Genomic DNA, 15,287 nt, shown 5'->3' on the forward strand with positions numbered 1-15,287 from the left:
CGACAACAACAGAAAAGATGCAGAAACAAATCCATCACTCACTCACAGAGAAGATAATAGTCTGTCCGACAAAGGACTTGAAAATTCTTAATCCACACCGACAAACCGCGGAATCATCAATACAAGAACAACCAGAAGAACGGTCTGAACAAGTCCTCCAAGACGACGACCTTTTGAACCTCTCACCCCATGAACAGCATGAAACAGAAGACACTCACCCAGCTACACATCCGGCAACGCATTCAAGCTTCATAATATTAGACGAATATAACACCGCCCACGATCCTCAACTGATACACACATATGAAGAAATTTCAGAGGGCTCTCTACACGAAACGCAAACAACATTTCTCAATCACAGTTCTTGTGTCTCCATATTACCAAAATCCTACGATCAAGTATCAGATGGTTCCTTCAGTACGCTCACAGTATCCGACATTGACTGTTGCTTTCCCTCTTTTGTAAACCCGCTACAACAAAATCAAATCTACGAAGTCCATATTTAAAACAACATCAACAGAGAAGAACCATTAATACTCAACAGAACAAACACCCTTTGCCTATTTGGAGCAATTCCACAACTACAACATATAACAACAAACAAGATTCAGCTTATAACCTTCAAAGACAACAAGCTGCGACACAAGATCGTCGCTGAACTTGCTGATCCCCACGACCAAGAACTAATGATATCAAAATACGCACAACTACTCAAATTAGGATTCAATTGTTGGGCCTCCAAAACAACAAGAAAGCATCCTGTGAGAAGGCAGACGATCAACTACAGCAAAAAGCAATCAGAAGAAAAAGTAAACTCGACTTACGCTGCAAAACCAGAAGAATGGAACACATTAAATCAACCGTTCAAAAGAATGTATGAGATAGAATCATCATTTACAGAAACTCTATCCTCAAGAGGCACAGTGTACTGCGAATCATAACCACTAAAGAACACAGAAATCACATGGTCACTCTGTTCATGGAATACAAGAGGAAACCTGCATTTGTTCACTCAGCCTTCTAATGACCTTGAAAATTTCCTTATCATATGTCTCCAAGAGACTTGGATCAGCGAACCGCCAGCATGCAATGGGTTCCTGGCCTTTCTAAATCCTGCTATAACTAAAAAACAAGGAAGGTCAGCTTCAGTCCTACTTACATTGATCAAAACAACCCCTCAATATAAAGTTCTGGTGAACGAAAATATCAACCCTTGGATCCAATTAACAATAATATCAACGATGATGAAAAATCCAAATAAAAAAACCGAGGAAACAAAAATTGCTATTCTGAATTTATACTGGAATCCCGCAGCTATCACTACTGATGTATTTATCGATGATGTCTTCGTCACTATCTATAATTTAATTGGAACCTACCACAACCTAGAAATAATCCTTTGCAGAGATCTCAACATCCACCTAATCGCACAAAATGGTACTCCACGACCTCCTGAGCAACTTTCACCTAAAGCAACAAGATGGATGAACAAAATATTGACGCGAGATCTCACGCTCTTAAACCACGCAAGGAATAATTCTACTTCCTTCATTCCAACCAGGGCTAGAGGTTATTCAGTCACAATCATTTATTATATATTTCTGTCACAATATCTGCAAGAATCGGTCAACTCAGCTCAAACGATAGTCTGTGAAAACAGTGATCATAACAAGCTAACAGCACATTCACATCCTGTGATGAAACAAGACACACTCATGAAAACACCTACATTTGAACTCGACGGAACGTCCTCAAGACTCCGAATTCCACAAACAGCGATATCATCATTACCTATGAAACTACTTGCCTCCACTAAGACAGATCTCAAAAAACTGAATTACTAGTGGATCCTGCTTCCTTTCAAACAAACGGTCAAGAATTGCCCAAAAGGAAGTCATCTACACACATACAATTGTGAAATTGCAAAAAAAAGAAGGTCCTTGCAAAATCGTTAAGACTCCTGAAGAAAAATAAACCAGAAAATAATACCCAGATCTCAAAATTGAAACAAGAATATAACAACTGAAAAAAAATTGCAAAATTCGATCTTGCTGCAAATGGATGCAGAAACTATAATGAAAACATAGCAATCAAATAGCACAAGGGAACTCTGGAATTTATTGAACGACATCCCTCAAAAACAACAAAAGCTAATGGCCAACGTATCACAACAAACATGGATCACCCATTTTTCGACCATCTGTGAGGACCGATCACACCGATCAGCAGAAGATCCAATCAACAAACCAAAATGGACAGTATCTGTCCTGTATGATGACCTCTTATCCATGATCAATAAGCTTAATTCATCAAGAGCCCCTGGTCCTGATGGCCAAACAAACGCTGTAATAAAATAATATCCCTCGGCCTGGGCAAACTTTATGTGTCAGATAATTGACATTATAAATACACACAACCAAATCCCAACAACATGGAGAATGGCAACAATAGTCCCGATTCACAAACAGGGACCCCGCGATTTAGCACAGAACTTCTGCCCAATTTCTCTCTTGGACCCTCTTGGAATACTTTTTGCAACAGCACTTCTGCGACAACTCACTTCGGACGATAACGGACGATTCTCAACACGACAGACAGGTTTCACTCCGAATGCCGGTACGAACATCAACATATTACTATTACATCTCATCAAATACGAAGTAATCAACAATAAGAACACGATCTATGCGGCATTCATCGACCTAAAGATGGCCTTTGACGCCATACCACGACAAAAGCTCTGGATAAAACTTAAAACATGGAATTGTCCTTCAAACATTTTGGAACCAATCATTTTACTTTACTCACAAACCTCAATAAAAGTGAGACTGACAAAACAAGGTTTAACTACCAACCCAATACCCACATCGAACGGCCTAAAGCAAGGTTGCCCTTTAGCAGCAACTCTTTACAACCTCTTTACATCAGATATTGAACAACATTTGACAAGCATTCAAACTAATCCACCGAAAATAAATTCAATACCAGTACCTCTTATGGCATATGCAGATGATATCATCCTGCTTGACAAAACTCCCTCCGGACTACAAGCTTCTTTGACATCACTCAGCAACTACATGAATGAAAATGAATTAACAATTAACATCTCTAAAACAAAGACCATGCAGTACCTCTAGACAGAAGCCCGCCAAAAGAGCGAACAAAGGATCCTCGACCTGGGTTAGGAAAATGGAGTAAGACTCGAGAAAGAAGTTTTATCAAAGTTCTGGCAAATTAAACCTACCGGAGTAAAGTTAATAATAAAATAACCCGGCGGTATGTTAGAGGCTGTCAGTAAAAGTGGTAGCCTCGAACAATGGGAAAATCCCATAGGAAAATATTTGCGGTCGAATATAAAAGGTAGTAACCACTGCCACCAGCCAGAAACTTTGTAGAGAGGGACTTTAAGGTACCTCCTCGAAAATGAACCTAGGGGGAAAACTATTAACCCTTTCCAGAACTTCCATTTTTTTTTTTAACCAACTTTATTTTCTTCTCATGGATTCAAACTTACAAACATACAAGTGAGGAGCAGTATACATAAATCTTATTGTTGTACTTATCCCTCTCCCCCCCCCCCGGACTGTTTTCAAATCTGTAGAAAGTCCATGAGTTTTAACATTTATAACTCCTCCCCCCCTCTACTTTTGGTCTTCAACATATATCCCCTTTCAACCCTCCCAACCCCCAACTGGGCTGTTTCCGCGTTTATCCACCGTTGGATTATGCAGTTACAGTTCGGGCCTTGTCTGCCTGTGTTAGCGGTTGCTGGGGGCACTTCCGAATTTCTGCCTTGCCAGGGGGCCATAGTTCAGAATCAATCTAATCAGGTTAGGTCTGTGAAAGTAGGCTTCCCTGTCAGTGACATAGGGCCTGATCACAACCTCGGCGGTAACCCTTAAATCCGGCAGTAGCGCTATTACCGCTGGATTTAAGGGTCCGCCGAATCAGGGCTTTGGCGGATTTCGCACCAGCTCTTGGCTGGGGGGAAATCCGCCGAAAATTCGCGCTATTACCGCCGGCGGGAAATCCGCCAGTGGTAAGAGCGCAAATTTTCCCCATTGAGCCCATGGGGAATGGGGCATTCCCGAATGGGCTCAATGGGGAATGGGGACTTCCAAGTCCGCCCAACTCGTGATCCCGCGCTATTAGTGCCGGGGGCTATGGCGGTCGCGCTAATAGCCCCTGCGCTAATAGCTTTACCGCCGAGGTCATGATCAGGCCCATAGAGTATGAATGGGTCCCAAACTCCCCTGAATTTCAAGTATTTGTTGTCCTTTAAGGCCCCTACCTTTTCCATTGCCAGTACGTGCCATATCTTGACCCACCAGCACGCGACCACTGGGCTTTCAGAGTTTTTCCATCCTTGGGCCAGGGTTATTTTTGCCGCGTTTAGTAGCTGAGGGATCAAGGTAGCGTTGTTGCCTGTCTATGCATAGACGCCTTCGACTGCGGTCCCCAAGAGTATTACCTTTGGGTCGTATGGGAGTTGTTTCCCCGTGATTTCCCTTATGTGTCCCAATATCTCTTTCCAATATATTTCAGCTTTGGGGCAGGTCCACCACATTTGGTATAGGTCCCCTCTGTTGCCACATTGCCTCCAGCAATTGGGAGGGTAGGCTAGGTTCATCTTGTTTAATCTGTGTGGGGTTAGGTACCATCTTGTGTATAGTTTATATGAGGTCCCTTTGATCGTGGGGCATTTGGATGCTTTCTGGGCCCTTTTCCATTTCTCCTCCGTGATAGGGGTCCCCATGTCCTTCTCCCAGTTGTCTCTGTAAGAGATTTGGTCCTCAATTCGAGCGCTGTCTAGAAGCTTATATATTCTTGATATTGCTTAGTGGTTCTGGCCTTCCTGTAGGGTGAGTTTGAGTCCTATGGGAGTCCTAGTGGCTGCCTTTTTCACCCATTCCTGGGAGATCCAGTGCCTGATTTGTATATACTTGAATCTATCAATTTCCCCTATGCCGAATTTCCGTTTGCATTCTTCAAATTGTAATGGGGATCCTTCGTGGTAGAGATCTTTTAGGTAGATCGGGTGTGTTTGCCCCCAGTTTGCCAGAAAGCTGTCTCGTTTACCCGGGGTGAAATCTTGGTTGTGTGCCATTGGTGTAAAGGGCCTCAGTCCAGGGGCTATGTGATGTTTTCTGAGTGCTGTGTCCCATGCTTTTAGTGAGGAGCGGGTAGATTCTAGTAGATGTCCCTCTGCCCCTCTGGCCCCTGTCCGTAGGGCGTGTAAGGTCCCAAGAGGGATATTAGTCTCTCCCTGTTCTATTCCCACCCATCCCTTGTGTGGGTTTCTTCCCATCCATTTCAGTATAGGGGCTATCCGGGATGCCAGTGCGTATCTTTCGACGTCGGGGAGTCCCAGCCCTCCCAGTAAGGGTGGCCTAGTTAGGATTTATTTCTGTATTCTGGGTTTCTTCCCATTCCATACGAAGGTTACCAGGTCCTTTTGTAATTTTCTACACATTTTGGGGGGGATCTCTATCGGGAGGGAGCTAATTACATATAGGAGGCGCGGCAGGAGGGTCATTTTGAGTGTGGTTATACGCGCGAACCATGAGAGTTCCTGGGAGTCCCATCTTGAGAGGTCCATACTTCCATTTTAAGATGGGGTGTACTGGTTAAGTTCATAACAATTGACTAGTAAAGTCAATGGGGACTTTACATGCCCTGGGAGACAGTAGTCAGTCCCAGGGTATGGAGTCTAGGTTTGGGGGTCGCTACGACACCCCTGTGTCACTGTACGGAGCGTGCTGTGTGACACTTGTGCGTAAAGATGGTTCCTATGGGTGAGAGAAAATCCCATAGGCATTAAACACAAAAATAGCCTAGAACACACATAGCAAAAATGCCTAAGAGTGGGAAAAAGTCTCACTCTTAGCAGGTAAAAAGAAACAAACCCTTCTAATCCGGCAAAGCTGCTTGGGGACTCTATAGGTAAGGGAAATTAGCTTTAGAATGAGAGGATCTAATCCACTCCTGGATGAGTCTCTTACCTCTAGTCGCTTATATACATCCAAGAGAGACCATCATCATTTTGGTGGTGACATCCTGACCTGTGCTCAATGGTAAAATCAAACCCTTGCAGGCAGATTGACCATCTTAGTAGTTTTGGGATTTCCCCTTTCGTTTGCATCAACCATCTCAAGGGTTGGTGGTCTGTTTGAATGGTGAAAGTATATCCATATATGTATGGTCTAAACTTCTTCAAAGCCCACACAATGGCAAAACATTCTCTTTCAATAGTTGCCCACCTTGTCTCAGGTTCCTTCAGTTTCCTACTGATGAAGCAAATGGGGTGTTCCCTACCTTTCTCATCCAGTTGACTGAGTACTGCACCTATACCTATATTGGAAGCATCTGTTTGTACAATGAAGGGTTGGTGGTAGTCAGGAGCTCTGAGAATTGGAGCTTGACAAAGGGCTTTCTTCAGGCTTTCAAAGGCCTGATTGCACTCCTCATTCCATTTGACCTTTTTAGTTTTTAGGGAACTTAGGAGAAGAGATTACATTCAGTGGAGTAGTTATGGACCCATAGTTCTCAATGAAATTCCTGTAATACCCAGTGAGGCCTACGGTCCCCAAGAAAGATCCTGTGAACCTGCAGAATATGTCCATGCGCCTCGTCTAATCAAAAGATTTCATCGAACATTTCCTAACAAGCCCAAACCCCCGGAGAAGCCCGGTTTGGGAGGGGCCTTGAGGGGGGGTGCTGTCATGATCTCTGCTTCCAAAAGATCAGGACTTGCCCGACTCCCTTGGAAGCAGACCCATAACCCCGGTTCCGAGTGCCAGCCAGTCCCATTTGGGACCTTTTGGACCCTGTCCTGGCGCCCGTGGCACCAGGCTCATAAAGATGCCCAGTCCCAGCGCTGGAAGCGCCGGGCTCATAATGCTTGGGTGGACTTACCTGCAGCAGACCATGCTACTTACTTACCTGCCAGTTGAACCCCTGATCCTCTTCTGTTTGGGACTACTTTTCCTGTTGGGTGGGGCAGGAGCCACACCCTAGGTTCAGAACACTGGAACTCTTCTGGAAAGCAGGAACTCTTTTCTTTGGCGTGGCTGTGGAAGGAGACACCTAAGCACTACAGGAGGCTATTTAAACCACACCCGATGGATGAATCTTGCTTTGCGTTATTCTGCATTCTCTGCAGCAGAACGCTCATCGTGTCTTCTGCTTCTGATCCTGGGCCTAAGGGAACAAAGGCTTACCATCCTGGAATCCAGTCTTCAGCAGCACCTGTAAAGACAAAGAAAGAACAGGTTAGCACTACGGTCTTCAGTGGCAGCGCATCTCTTACCTGGTCCATCGGCTGTCACCAACGCCTCGCACTGCATTCCGGCATCTGAAAGACAAAAGCTTACCAGCTCTTCGCACGCTCCGGAGGCCTTCGGCGCTGCATCCCGCATCTGAAAGACAAAAGAAGGTGCGTTTAAAGACATTGGGCAACTTTATTACTCACGTGCCATTACTCCTTCCCACGCCGAATCCAGTGGGTATTCCAGCACCCTTCAGCTTCTCTAAAGCTCCGAACTTGTACCTGCAAGATAAAAGGAACAGTTAGTGCGCATCGTGAAGCAGGCTACAAGCGCTTACTTACGTGCTTCCAGGCGCTTCTATTCCTCACGCGGGTTCGATCCTCAACTCTCATCAGCCCGCCATCCGCCATCGCCGGAACCCTGCAAAACAAGAGATATCATTACAAAAGACTTTTAAGACATTTGAAGTGCCCAGAACTTACAGTTCGTGCAGTTAACGACCGACAGTAGTCCTCTGAGGTCAAGAGGCCTGCACCCTTATCCAGTGAAGAAACTGGTTACGGCACCCTGCCCCGAGGCAGATGGAGAGCTCGGCGTTCACTTACCTAAGGTGAGGGTGTTAACCTTTGGGGTTCTACAGGAGAAGAGAAAGGGAAGAGGAGAGAGGCACCCAATAACCCCAGTTCATTAATCCCATATTTTCTATCTGCAGACATCTTACTCTTCGAGTCAGACATACAGTGCACAGAGGTCCAGCCCAAAGAGCCAACCGTGTGTTACACATCACCTTTGAAGATACGGCATTCACCCAGTCAAGACCGGCGCCTCTGCGGGAATCAGGTGAGCGTTACAGAACGCAAAGCCTATCGCAAAACTCCCACCCAGGCGCTATGGAAACCTCGGATACCGACCAGCTAGCCCAGTTACTTGGGGAACTAAGAGCAGAAGTGCATGCAGCCCGTCAGGAAACAAATGCTCTAAGAAGGGAACTGATTATTTCCAAGGAGCGAACAGACGATCTCGCTAGACAATTGCTACAGTCACAAGCCGGACAAACTCTGTTACCCGCATCAGGGGCAAATCTTCCTTCAACATCCTCTATGAATCCAGTGCAGATCAACCTACCTGGGAATGTACCTCAGGCTCCGCCCGAACGATTTTCTGGTGACCCAAAGAGGTTTGCAGTATTTATTAATCAGTGCCGGTTGCACTTCTTATGCCGGCCAGCAGCCTTTCCAACTGATCAAGCTAAGGTAGCTTTCGTGCTTTCGTACCTTAGTGGCAATGCGGCAGACTGGTCGATCCCTCTAGTTAATCAAGATGATCCGGTTCTCCATGATTTTCGAGCTTTTCAGCTCAATATGGAAAAACTGTTTGCAAGACATTCACAGGGGCAGGCCTTGGACAATGAGCTCCTTTCATTGCGACAGGGTAATCAAGACCATTTGGCTTATATTGCGTCTTTCAACAGACTGATAGTGGAAACTCGATGGCCTGAGGACAAAAGGATTACGCTGTTTTATAGAGGTCTACGTGGAGAGCTCAAAGATGTGTTAGCCCAAGTAGTGAATCCCCCGCAAGACTGTTCGGACTATATTGACTTAGTCGTTCAAATTGACCACAGACTGCAGAACAGGAAGGCCGATCATTCCAAGTTTGATGCTCGAGTATTTTCCAAACCACCAACTCCTACCAAAGGAGTAGACTCTGGGGAACCCATGCAAATAGGGGGCCTGAAAGGACCACTAACACAAAAGGAGCGGGAAAGGAGAAAATAGCTGCAATTATGCCTCTATTGCGGAAACTCGGGGCACTTTCTTCGAGACTGTCCGGTGAAACCAGCCAAGAAGGCAGTAGGAGCTGCAGTTACCAGGGTCACAAACTCTGAGCAGGGAAACGACCTCGCCCGACAAGAATAGAGGTCCTCTTGCCGAGCGTTAAAACCAGTTCCGTGACCTCGCATTTCGTGATACCTATGGTCCTCATTAGCCCTGAACATCCGGATCGATTACATGCGATTGAAGCTTACGTCGACAGCGGTGCCATCGGCAATTATGTGGATCATGAAATGGTTTTGAGGATGAATCTGACTCTTTGTCCAAAGGCTGTAAAGGACGTCATTACTACGGTGGATGGTACGGAGATAGCCTCCGGACCAGTAACGCATACCACCCAAGAAGTGACGCTAGTAAGTCAAGATGGACACCATGAGAAGATCGTGTTCGATGTGATCAAGGCCCCCCAGTTCCAGATTATTCTAGGAATTCCTTGGTTAGAGAAGCACAATCCTCAGATCGATTGGCGAGCAAGAACGGTTCAGTTTCCAGAATGTGTCTCCACTTGTCACCCTCGACCTGGTGTTGCACTGGCAGCAATTTCTTCGGAGGCTCCTCAGTTACATCCTGAATACCTAGAATTCCAAGATGTTTTCCGGAAGGATCAGGCTAACTCTCTACCTCCTCATAGGTCTTATGACTGCCAGATAGACCTGATACCTGGATCTACTCCTCCTTGTAGTAGAATTTATGCCCTCACCGAGCCTGAGAATCTTCACCTCCGACAATACCTGGATCAATACCTAGCAAATGGGTTTATTCATCCTTCCAAGTCCCCTGCTTCCTCAGCTTTGTTCTTCGTTTCAAAAAAAGAAGGGGACCTTAGAACTTGTATAGATTATCGCGCCCTGAACCAGATCACCGTTAAGAATAGATATCCGTTACCTTTGATCCCTGAACTCCTGGACCAAGTCAGAAAAGCATGCATATATACAAAGCTGGATCTTAGAGGAGCCTACCACTTGGTACGAGTAAAAGAGGGCGATGAATGGAAGACGGCCTTCCGCACCAAGTATGGGCTATTTGAATATCAGGTCATGCCCTTCGGACTTTGCAATGCCCCGGCCGCCTTTCAATATTTTATGAACGATGTCCTCAGAGAGCTCATAGATGTGTGTGTTGTTGTTTACATTGACGGCATCCTCCTTTATTCTTCATCGGAAACTGAACATCGGAAACACGTGAAAATGGTCCTCGAGAGATTGCGTCAACACAAACTTTTCGCTAAGTTGGAAAAATGTGTTTTCAACGTGACTGAAGTTGAATTCTTGGGATTCATATTATCACCTAGCGGAGTGCATATGGATTCAAAGAAGGTCGATGCAATTCTCAAATGGCCATCGCCATCCTCCGTAAAAGGTGTTCAAAGCATGTTAGGCTTCGCTAACTTTTACCGCAGGTTTATCCCCGAATTCTCTCGAATAGTCCAGCCCATCACAGCCTTGTTAAAGAAAAACAAACGTTTTGAATGGTCTACCGAGGCGGAACAAGCTTTCCAGAATTTGAAGACTAGATTTATCTCTGGACCGATCTTAAAACATCCTCGCCCAGAACTCCCCTACATCATTGAAACTGATGCTTCGAGCCTTGCCATGGGGGCAGTTCTATCACAAAAGGACCCAGTAACCAATCAGTTGCATCCCGTGGCATTTTGGTCCCGCAAATTCTCGCCTCCTGAAATCAATTACACTATTACTGATAAGGAACTTCTAGCTATCAAGTCCGCCTTTAAGGCTTGGCGGCATTATCTTCTGGGGGCCCGACACACCGTTACTGTGATTTCAGATCACCGAAACCTGCAATATTTGAAAACCGCAAAAGCTCAATCCTCTAGGCAACTCCGTTGGGCTCTATTCTTTGCCGAGTTTGACTTCATAATTACCTATCGACCTGGTACAAAAAATGGTAAAGCTGATGCCCTTTCTCGGATGGGAGTGGAAGAACATTTGATCAATCCTAAACCTGTACCTATCATTCCCGAACAAAGAATTCTAGGTGTAATCGCCACACAATCCATAGAGGAAGTTAAGGATAAAGCCAGGCTACTGGTAACTCCAGCAGACATACAGAATTGGCATCTGCAGGGAAAGGACTTTACGGTGAAGGACAACCTATTATATTTCCAAGAACGGTTATACCTGCCCAGCACAGATTTACAGAAAAAGGTAATCTCTTGTTATCACGATTCTTTAACGGAAGGACATCCCGGTATGACCAAGACCTCGGAAAAGATCAAGCGCTACTTCTGGTGGCCGTCTTGGAAAAAAGATATCAGAGACTTTATAATGTCCTGTGGAGTATGCGCCCAAAACAAGAGTCAAAAGGAAAAACCAGCCGGCCTCTTACGCCCTATTGACATCCCGCCTCGCCCTTGGCATACGCTTTCTATGGACTTCATCACCGATCTACCTCCATGCTCCGGATACAATACGATCCTAGTAATCGTGGACCTATTCTCCAAGATGGCGCATTTCATTTCACTCAAAGGCTTACCAACAGCAGCAACTCTGGCCCGAGAATTTCTCGAAAACATCGTCCGACTGCACGGTTTTCCTTCAGTTCTAATTTCGGATCGAGCTAGTCAATTTATTTCTCATTTTTGGCGAAGTTGCTGTCGGTCGGCTCAAATTGATGTGAGACTTTCGACCAGCCACCACCCTCAAACCGACGGACAAACCGAGAGGACCAATCAAACTCTGGAACAGTATTTGCGCTGCATGCTACAAGAAACTGAAAAAACTTGGAAAGATATCCTTTGGATAGCCTAACATGCCTACAATAACTCTGTCCACTCGGGAACTGGGAAGACCCCGTTTTTTCTTTTATACGGTAGTCACCCTCGAACCTCGGAGTTGGATCCACTCCAAGATCTTGGAACACCAGCAGTAGACCACCTGCATTCTACAATCACCCAAGCCTTTAAGGAAGCCGTTTCTCACCTTCAAAGGGCTAAAGAACAATACAAGAAAGGAGCAGACCAACATCGGAAGGAAGCCCCCCAATATCAAGTAGGAGATCAAGTCTGGTTATCCACCAAATATCTACCTCTAAAAGGACCACGCACATTCAACCCAAGATACCTTGGTCCCTATTCCATCACTACCATAGTAAATCCAGTAGCGGTCAAGTTGGACTTGCCCCCTCACATGAAGATACATCCGGTCTTCCAAGTCTCTCTATTAAAACCCGTGCAACCTCAAACCCGACTAACTACATCTCCAAAACCTTTTCTAGTTGATGGAGAACTCGAGTTTGAAGTCAAAAGCATCCTGGATTCCAAGATCTCCAAATCTAAACTATTTTACCTGATTGACTGGAAAGGCTACGGTCCCCAAGAAAGATCCTGTGAACCTGCAGAATATGTCCATGCGCCTCGTCTAATCAAAAGATTTCATCGAACATTTCCTAACAAGCCCAAACCCCCGGAGAAGCCCGGTTTGGGAGGGGCCTTGAGGGGGGGTGCTGTCATGATCCCTGCTTCCAAAAGATCAGGACTTGCCTGACTCCCTTGGAAGCAGACCCATAACCCCGGTTCCGAGTGCCAGCCAGTCCCAATTGGGACCTATTGGACCCTGTCCTGGCGCCCGTGGCACCAGGCTCATAAAGATGCCCAGTCCCAGCGCTGGAAGCGCCGGGCTCATAATGCTTGGGTGGACTTACCTGCAGCAGACCATGCTGCTTACTTACCTGCCAGTTGAACCCCTGATCCTCTTCTGTTTGGGACTACTTTTCCTGTTGGGTGGGGCAGGAGCCACTCCCTAGGTTCAGAACACTGGAACTCTTCTGGAAAGCAGGAACTCTTTTCTTAGGCGTGGCTGTGGAAGGAGACACCTAAGCACTACAGCAGGCTATTTAAACCACACCCGATGGATGAATCTTGCTTTGCGTTATTCTGCATTCTCTGCAGCAGAACGCTCATCATGTCTTCTGCTTCTGATCCTGGGCCTAAGGGAACAAAGGCTTACCATCCTGGAATCCAGTCTTCATCAGCACCTGTAAAGACAAAGAAAGAACAGGTTAGCACTACGGTCTTCAGTGGCAGCGCATCTCTTACCTGGTCCATCGGCTGTCACCAATGCCTCGCGCTGCATTCCGGCATCTGAAAGACAAAAGCTTACCAGCTCTTCGCACGCTCCGGAGGCCTTCGGCGCTGCATCCCGCATCTGAAAGACAAAAGAAGGTGCGTTTAAAGACATTGGGCAACTTTATTACTCATGTGCCATTACTCCTTCCCACGCCGAATCCAGTGGGTATTCCAGCACCCTTCAGCTTCTCTAAAGCTCCGAACTTGTACCTGCAAGATAAAAGGAACAGTTAGTGCGCATCGTGAAGCAGGCTACAAGCGCTTACTTACGTGCTTCCAGGCGCTTCTACTCCTCACGCGGGTTCGATCCTCAACTCTCATCAGCCCGCCATCCGCCATTGCCGGAACCCTGCAAAACAAGAGATATCATTACAAAAGACTTTTAAGACATTTGAAGTGCCCAGAACTTACCGTTCGTGCAGTAAACGACCGACAGCAGTCCTCTGAGGTCAAGAGGCCTGCACCCTTATCCAGTGAAGAAACTGGTTACGGCACCCTGCCCCGAGGCAGATGGAGAGCTCGGCGCTCACTTACCTAAGGTGAGGGTGTTAACCTTTGAGGTTCTACAGGAGAAGAGAAAGGGAAGAGGAGAGAGGCACCCAATAACCCCAGTTCATTAATCCCATATTTTCTATCTGCAGACATCTTACTCTTCGAGCCTGCAAAACATATCCTAGGTGGTCAACATGTTCTTTTAAAGTAGGGCTGAACACTGCAATGTCATCCAAGTATGCCATGCAGAAGTCCTCCATCCCATTCAGAACCTGATTAGCCATCCTTTGGAATGTAGCAGGTGCATTCTTTAATCCAAAAGGCATCACCTTAAACTGGTATAAGCCCACTGGCGTGGAGAATGCAGTTTTCTCCTTGGCATGGTCAGTCAGGACTATTTGCCAATAGCCTGACGTGAGATCAAATGTGCTGAGGAACTTGGCTGAACCAAGTCTATCCACCAGCTCATCTGTCCTTGGCAAAGGATGGGAATCAGTCTTAGTGACTGCATTTAGAGCTCTATAGTCCACACAGAATCTCAACTCTTTGGATCCTGCCTTTGGTACTAACACAACTGGGCTAGACCATGGACTGGTAAAGGGCTCCATTACCCCAAGATCATGCATCTTGTTGACCTCTCCTTTGATGTGGGTTCTTACATGTTCTGACATCCTGTAGCCCCTACTTTTGACAGGTAAACAGTCACCAGTTTGGATATCATGTTTGTCCCAAGGGGTCAAACCTGGTGTCAGAGAGAACAGAGGGGAAAATTGATTTAACAAAGGTTTGCACTCCTCCTGTTGCTCAGGTGTCAGATTAGAAGAGAAATTGACTCCTTCTATTTTCTCATCTAAAGGTTTGCCTCTGAGGAGGTCAGGTAGAGGGTCACTATCTTACTCGTCTTGAGCTGAAGCTAGAAGCAGAGCTCCCAGTTCTGGTCTCGAGACATAAGCTTTTAGACGGTTGATGTGAAAGACTCTAGGAGCCTCCTTAGGGTTGCCTAAGTCCACCAGATAGTTTACCTCTCCAAGTTTTCCCACAACCTTGGAGGGTCCCATCCATTTGTCCTGCAAGGCCCTCTGCCTTGTGGGGAACATAACAAGAACTAGCTGGTCTTGTGCGAACTCAACCATGTTGGCCTTCTGGTCATGCCAATGCTTGACCAGATCCTGACCTGCTTTCAAGTTATCATTTGCCTCAGCCATCATGTGTGACATTGTCCTTCGGAGTCCTATCACATAGTCAGTGACTCTGACTGGGGTGGGGGAAGGAGCACTCTCCAACCCGTCCTTGATCAGGGCCAATGGACCTCTAACCTGATGGCCATAGAGAAGTTCAAAGGGAGTGTAACCCACTCCCACCTGAGGGACTTCTCTATAGCAAAGAGATGGCATGGCAGTAAAAGATCCCACTTTTACTTAAGAGGATCTACTGAAGCTCATATCATGCTCTTCATGGTTCTGTTAAAGCTTTCTATCAACCCATTTGTCTGAGGGAGGTATGCTGTTGAGAACTTGTAAGTAACTACGCAGTTTTTACACATGGCCTTCAAGTAGTGGGACATAAAATTTAACCCCCTGTCGGATATTACCTCCTTAGGAAACCCAA

The sequence above is a fragment of the Ambystoma mexicanum genome, chromosome 6q, assembly GCF_040938575.1.
Source record: "Ambystoma mexicanum isolate Mex_15411 chromosome 6q, UKY_AmexF1_1, whole genome shotgun sequence".
In the NCBI taxonomy this organism is placed as follows: Eukaryota; Metazoa; Chordata; class Amphibia; order Caudata; family Ambystomatidae; genus Ambystoma; species Ambystoma mexicanum.